Genomic DNA, 6,939 nt, shown 5'->3' with positions numbered 1-6,939 from the left:
CAAAAACACCCAATTTAACCAATAACTTGTGGCCTATCTGCTCGTAGTAATAGCATTAATTAAACATAGGTGGGCAGTTTGAATAGTACAATGACAGGTACTGTTTTCTGTAATACATTATTCTTGCATTTTTACATTTGAACAGAATATGAAACTCATCAATCATTTGTCATTACAGAATCTCTGTTCTCTACCCAGGCGTCTATGTCACCCAGTAACCTTGGGGATTCTGGTGTTTTTCAACCTTAAAATTACAAATAACTTATCTATGCATATAGTTTTGACAAAATAAATCATTTTCCAAATTAAATTCTTGTTTAAATTCTCTATCATTCACATGATGATGTGTTTTTGAGCTCGCTTTACCAGTTCTGTAAAAGCTGATCTTTCAAATGCTGTTCCACATTTAATTTCAACCAGTTGATAGTGTGGTTCCTTTACTATGCTGCAGTCATTAAATGTGATGCTTAAAAAATAATCTGTAAACCTCCGTGTGTTGTGCAGGAAATGCTGTAAGACAGGGGCTTTCAACTCAGGGACCACCATTCTGACTAAGAAATAACCTGAGGACCACTGATGTGGGGTGGATAGACTGTAGGGCACTTTTTAAATCCTCAAAGTCACCTTGGCTTTTCTAAATATTATACTGTATATTTGCATGTATTTGATTGTCCTATTAAAAAAAAAAAAAAGATACCAACAACTACATTACTGAATGCATGGTCAGGGACCACCTGCAATGCCTTCACAGACCACTGGTTGAAAACCAATGCTGTAAGACAGTGAAGGTACAGTATCTTGTTCTGCACATTAGGCAGCACAGGGAAGTCTAAAGGACATGTCCACACTCTGGCTGGATCCCTGCTGTATGCTGAGCTCACACACAGGGTAGTAAACCTGGCCTCCTTCTGCACAGTCACATGTAGAACAAAATTTATTTTATTTTCAAGCAGCGTATAGTTACGGTGGGCCAGTGAAGCCCTCAGCCAACCAAAATATGGTCCAGTAATACAGTGTCAGACTGTCTGTAGAGGAAGTCTGTCTGTTCACAGCAGATTACAGTGGACTTTAACAAAAATTGTGCTCTCGTTCTGACATGGTGCATTTTTATAATGTAGTGAGTTTTATTACCTGTATAAAAGGGATGCAAATTATATATCTTGATAATGATCTTGATCTTTCTCTAACCTCATCCTTTTCTATCCAGTCATCCACTCAATCTTCCTTCTCATCAGCAGTGTGTCCTCATCCATCACGACAGACGTCTGACTGTGTGGCAGATATGGACTGGCTAACAGGACACTGTCTACAGGCCGCCGGCCACTGGGGAACCACTGAGAACGTTCACTGACTGCCCACAAATGTACATGAGTAAATAACTTCAGTTTCACTGTAAATATTCCAACTTTACAGTGTTTGCTAGTCCTAGTGATATCATTTATGTTAACCAGCGATGCACTAATACGTCAGCTCCACCCACAAAACTCTCAGCTCTAGTGATATCATTTATGTTAACCAATGATGCACTAATGCGTCAGCTCCACCCACAAAACTCTCAGCTCTGGTCCAACACCATGATGATACCTGATACTTAATGATACATGATGACGCCTAAACTTGACTGTGGAAAAGATTTTTTTTAAATGTTACTTTTTAAATATCTGTTCCCTTTGGTACAAAGTTGGCCATCTTTTAGTATTTGTAAAGCAACGTACATACAAAATTTTAGATTCTTCAAAGTAGCCACCTGTTAATAGTTTCCAGCAGTCTTGGGAGTTCCTACATATGCTGAGCACTTGTTACCTGCTTTTCCTTCACTCTGTGGTCTAACTCATCCCAAACCATCTCAGGTGGGTTTAGGTCGAGTGAATGTGGAGACCAGGTTGTCTGATACAGCACTCCATCACTCTCTTTCCTGGACAAATTACACCTGCTACTAATGCTTATATTATCCAGTTCAAGTTTGGATATGTCTTGACTCCAGAATGCAGGTATTTCCAAAAGAGCCACATCACAAAATAGATGGCAGCTGTCTGGAGATAGTTTATGTACTTCCTACTATCAGATGAGTCTCTGTAGTGCAGTGTATAGACTAAGTCCCTCTCAAACCAATGCAAAATGTAAATTTGGTTCTTGATTTGTCTTTGTAAGAATATAATTTATAAAAATGTTTTATCTATTCCAAAGTGAAAAAGAAACTATATCATGTCAATTTTAGCACCTGGGTTAATTATGCCAGAATATAGTGACAGTATAGTGACAGTAACTTGTCTCAATTCGGTCCTTCATAGTGTAGTTGACCTCCAGTGCTGCTCCAAAATAACTATGGTTTCTCTACAACCATAGCTTATGATGGCACATAACAAAAACATGTTTGAAATGAGATGATTTCGCTAATAAAATCAATTTTGTGGATGAATGCAGGACCCAGCTGACACCACTGTATGCATTTCATCCAAATTAGTCCCTCCAGACTAGATTGAGTAATGACAAATGGACTAATGCTGTGTTAATTACCATGCAAATGGCAAAAATCTATAATTAATTGATCAGAATTAAACATCAGAGCATCATGAGCTTGAAAATTACAGACAGATATGACCCAAATACTCTACTTCAGTAAAAAGGGTTATGTTCTTATATTATTTTCCTGGACCAGTGTTTCCAATTAGGGCTAAGTGGCATTATTCATAAATTCCATTGGGTTAATCTGGGAGCAAGTAGCCTGTTTAGAGAGAAAATTCAGTTTTGATCCACTGTTGGCATACGGCCTTCAGGCTGGATCATACACGCCAGAGAGGTGAGAGGATGCAGGCGAACAGGAAGTGGAAAAGCTTTGTAGCAGCTAACGGAAAGAGTCATTGGGGAAAAAAGTAATATCTACTTATTTGAATTGTTATTTTTAAGAATTTTTGTAAAGGAATAGTTTGATGTTTTGGAAAATATGCTAATGTGCAGAGATTTAGATGCAGAAATTGATACTCTGATCATGCCTGTACACTAAATATGAAACTACAGCAAATTGCCAGTTAGCTTAGCATAACAAGTGAAAGGCAACAGAGCTCATTATAGGTCACCTGTTTCCCCATTTCAACTCTTTATGCTAAGCTAAACCAGCCAGCCAACCAACCAGTATTCTCATTTAACTAAAGCTAATAAATGTAATTGCCAAATCTGAATCTATTCTTAAAACTTTTTAAAATATTGGAAGACTCTCCTGAAAACAGTAAAAAAAAAAAAAAAAAAAAAAAAAATTGTGCTCAAGTTTGTTGATTTAAACAGAATCCCAGTTGCTAATGCTATTGTGGTATCATCTGCTGTGTCCTACTTTATAATATGTCCCCTCTGTACTGTTGCCGCCAGCACCACCAGGCGGATTTACCAGAGTCCCCGAGGTCCAGGCTAACCTAATTGCATTTAATTTACTTAGTTTGTTTGTAATTCCAAATCTGACATCTGTAGCGATGAAAAGGGCTTATAGTAGGTCGACAACTGTTACTCAGCTGTCATGTACCATATACTACATTCTCTTTTTTTCTCAATTCAGTTTTCATACACTGCTCCACTGTGCCCATTTGCACCTGATAGTGCTGCAAAAAACTGTTTTAGCAATTTTAATCAGTGCCCCGTTGTTAGTTGTCTTAGTCTTTAAAAATATTAAACTATATATTTGTGTTTTCAAAGATGTGTGCAGGGAAAACAAGTGGGCCTGGGGCACAATTACATTATTAAGGTCATAGTTACCTTTGACTATGACCTTAATAATAAGCATGTAATTGAAGTGAAACATTTTTGACAATTTCACAAAAAATTGAAACATTTTGAGCTTCATTAACAGGTGTTAAGGCCGAAGAGTTGCATTGAAGTGAATACAGTTGTACCCAATAAAGTGGCTATTGAGTGTAAAGACAATTTTTACCGCAAAAGGGATACTTGGTGTTTTTTAAATAAATGTTTTATTTCAATTTCCACTGTCCAGTGTCATACACTTTTCCTTTTCAATTATATGACCATCCCTTTGTGTAAATAAAATATCAATTTTACCTTCTAGGAAAATGGAGAGTTGTTTCCTGGCAAAGACATGGCAATTCTAGTTAGTTATTTGTAAAATGTTTTCAGCCTAGTGCAACATTCAGAGATTTCAGTGAGGCAGGGCGTTTCACTTACCTCTTTCAGCATCATATCTTTTAATTCGTGTACTATATGGGGGGCCGTGGTCTCTCTCAAAACGATCTATCGTGCCTTGACAGAGAATCGAACCCCGACCTGCCATACCAAAGTCAGGAAGCAAGGCACAACTCTATTTAGGAGTACAGTACTGAGGTTTAGTGTGAATCACACCTGAATCTGATTGGACAGTGACAGTCCAATCACAAAGCAGAGTCAAGTTGTCCAATCAGATGGTAGCTGGGTTCTTCAAGTTAGTCTCCGGTGGCGGTTCTGTAAGTTTGTTTGTAGTGGAGCTTGCGTAACCAGTTGCGTTTGAGTCTCTCTGCTGTCCTCTTAGTCCCCCTCAGGTGGGTTGCATTAGAAAACTAGAAAATAACAGTAAACATTCCATGTGTTGCGTTCTGTATATAGGCAGTGTGCAGGTGCTTCGCTGTTGCCCAAAGGTATTCTATTCCATGTGGGATGCTAACGTTAGCAGAATGCTAATGTAGGACTTAGCCGCCCAGTACTCATTTGCTTAGCTTGATCCTGTCAATTGTCAGGCTTATTGTGAACCCTGCCCAATGTAGGAGAAATCTCTTAGAGTTTACTTGTAACTTATTCCCTGTTGGATATGTAGTCTTGTATATTTAGCATTAATCGTCGCCGGCCGTGTTTGACCTCATCGGGTCTTCATCAGCACAGAAACCTAACAAATTGTTTGGACCTGTATGTTTCCGTCCTGATGAGGACCCTGTGAGGTCCAAACGGGTCGGCGTCTTTTTACTGAGATGCCCTGTTACAGGTCAGAGTGCTATATTCACAATGATGCTTAAATAATAGTGCAAAGGCATTAGCAGCGAAATATACCTAAATTACCAAAAGTAAAAGTAGTCACTGTGCAGAATAATAATAGAACGCATTTCACGTTAATGTATAATATTTGATTATAATTTGTGGTGCATTATTGTGTTCATCATTTTAATATTGTAGCTGGCAAAAGTAGGGATAATTTTAACTGTTAAAATTTGAACTTCTGGTGAGTAGCTTGTAAATTTCTCACCAGAGATTACTGAAGTCTCATGATTAGGCTTGTACCGCATTTCTTTTTTATTCATCTAATTCTGAAAAACTATAAACTCAAGTTATCAAATAAATCTAGTGGAGTCAAAAGGTATGGTAAGATGTGAAGAAGCAGAAACTAAAAGTACAGATGCCCCAATTGCACTTATGTACACTGCTTTTTCCAACCGAGTTTGATGCTGTTACTACATTAATGTGACTAGTAAGCATAGGCTAGGAAAATAAAGGAAAGATCAGGTGAGTATGGAAGGAGAGGCTCAGATGAGTAAGAAATATGAATTGATTAGAGAAAACAGTTATTAAAACTCCTGTTTTGCCTCAAAGCGCATCATATACTGAGAGTAAGTATTAAGAGCTGTTGGCTTTTCCTGCATGTTTGATGATTTTTATGAAATGTTAGTTTGTACAGGTTTCTGTGATCAGAGTAATTGTTATAACTAGGACAGACATTATAGGACTGATTCCCCCCATGTATCTTTCAATAGGCCACACAACACATGGACCAGAATATGGGACTTGCTGCGAGGAGGACCGACAGTGTTCTGGGCCCCTGTCACTCCTACATATGGACATCAACTACAAGTTGATGAGGTGAGAAACATTCTAAAGTTGTGGTTGAAGTGAGAGTACTATAGTAGAACTGATAGGTTCAAGTCAGACTGTATTTTCTCAGCTCTGTTTTCCTGACAAACTAGTTTCAAAAGTGTTTGAGCAACTTTGATATAAATTGTAATGAAAATTCTCAAAACTAACATGGAGCACAGTGTAATTGCATACATTTCATTCTTTGTTCCAATCTGACCAATTTTTCCACTGAAACTTCCTGGTTTGATATATGATTTCAAGACAGCTGTAAGCTGTGCATATTAGTGTCTTTATTAGTGCTTTCACTCTGCATTTGTATCCACCGCATTTGTACACGGGGTCAGAATGAACTGTAGTGTAACAGTTTCACTCACTGTGTGATAATGAAGCTTTGTTGTTGTGCCTTAAGCCAAAAGTTCAGAGCCTGAATTGGTTTAGTAAAAACTTTGTGTTCTATCTGTAATGTTTATGGTAAACATTGTCTTAGCATAGCAATTGCTATCAAGTGAAGTAAGATATTAACTGTGTTGTCACAGATTCTGATCCTCCAAACGGCCAGAAACAAGGCATCCATGGCTCTGGAGTTCTTCCTTGATGCTGCAAAGAAACCTGACTTTACATCCAGGTACTGTGCAGTCTTGTTTTTGATAACTTCTGTGCACTTAAATACACTGATCAGGCATAACATTACGACCACCTGTATGGACTTCCATGCAACATAGCTATGGCTCTAAAGTTATGTAATATTGTATCTGTTTAACAATCAAGAATGACAGGAACTACAGGTGCATCTCAATAAATTAGAATATCATGGAAAAGTCCATTTATTTCAGTAGTTCAACTCAAATAGTGAAACTCGTGTATTATATAAATTCAGTACACACAGACTGAAGTAGTTTAAGCCGTTGGGTCTTTTAATTGTGATGATTTTGGCCCACATTTAACAAAAACTCACCAAATCACTATCTCAATAAATTGGAATATGGTGACATGCCACTCAGCTAGTCAACTTCAAACACCTGCAAAGGTGTCCTGAGCCTTCAAAATGGTCACTCAGTTTGGTTCACTAGGCTACACAATCATGGGGAAGACTGCTGATCTGACAGTTGTCCAGAAGACAAT

The 6,939-nt window shown here is 38.0% G+C and overlaps 1 long non-coding RNA gene across 3 annotated transcripts in view; it reads right to left on the bottom strand.

The window, feature by feature from the left end:
• LOC109954175 (uncharacterized) overlaps positions 1–4,261 on the bottom strand; it is a 14,874-nt gene extending 10,613 nt beyond the window's left edge. For all 3 annotated transcript variants that reach the window (XR_002274046.1, XR_002274044.1, XR_002274045.1), the window contains exons 1-2: positions 4,168–4,261; positions 4,045–4,070 (exon numbers count right to left, since the gene is read on the bottom strand). This is a non-coding gene — a long non-coding RNA (uncharacterized LOC109954175). The remainder of the gene's footprint in view (positions 1–4,044; positions 4,071–4,167) is intronic.
• Between the last annotated feature and the right edge of the window lie 2,678 nt (positions 4,262–6,939).

The sequence above is a fragment of the Monopterus albus genome, unplaced genomic scaffold (genome assembly GCF_001952655.1).
Source record: "Monopterus albus unplaced genomic scaffold, M_albus_1.0 scaffold9.1, whole genome shotgun sequence".
In the NCBI taxonomy this organism is placed as follows: Eukaryota; Metazoa; Chordata; class Actinopteri; order Synbranchiformes; family Synbranchidae; genus Monopterus; species Monopterus albus.
The sequence above is the reverse complement of the archived record's forward strand: the minus strand, read 5'-3'. Positions and strand labels throughout refer to the sequence as shown.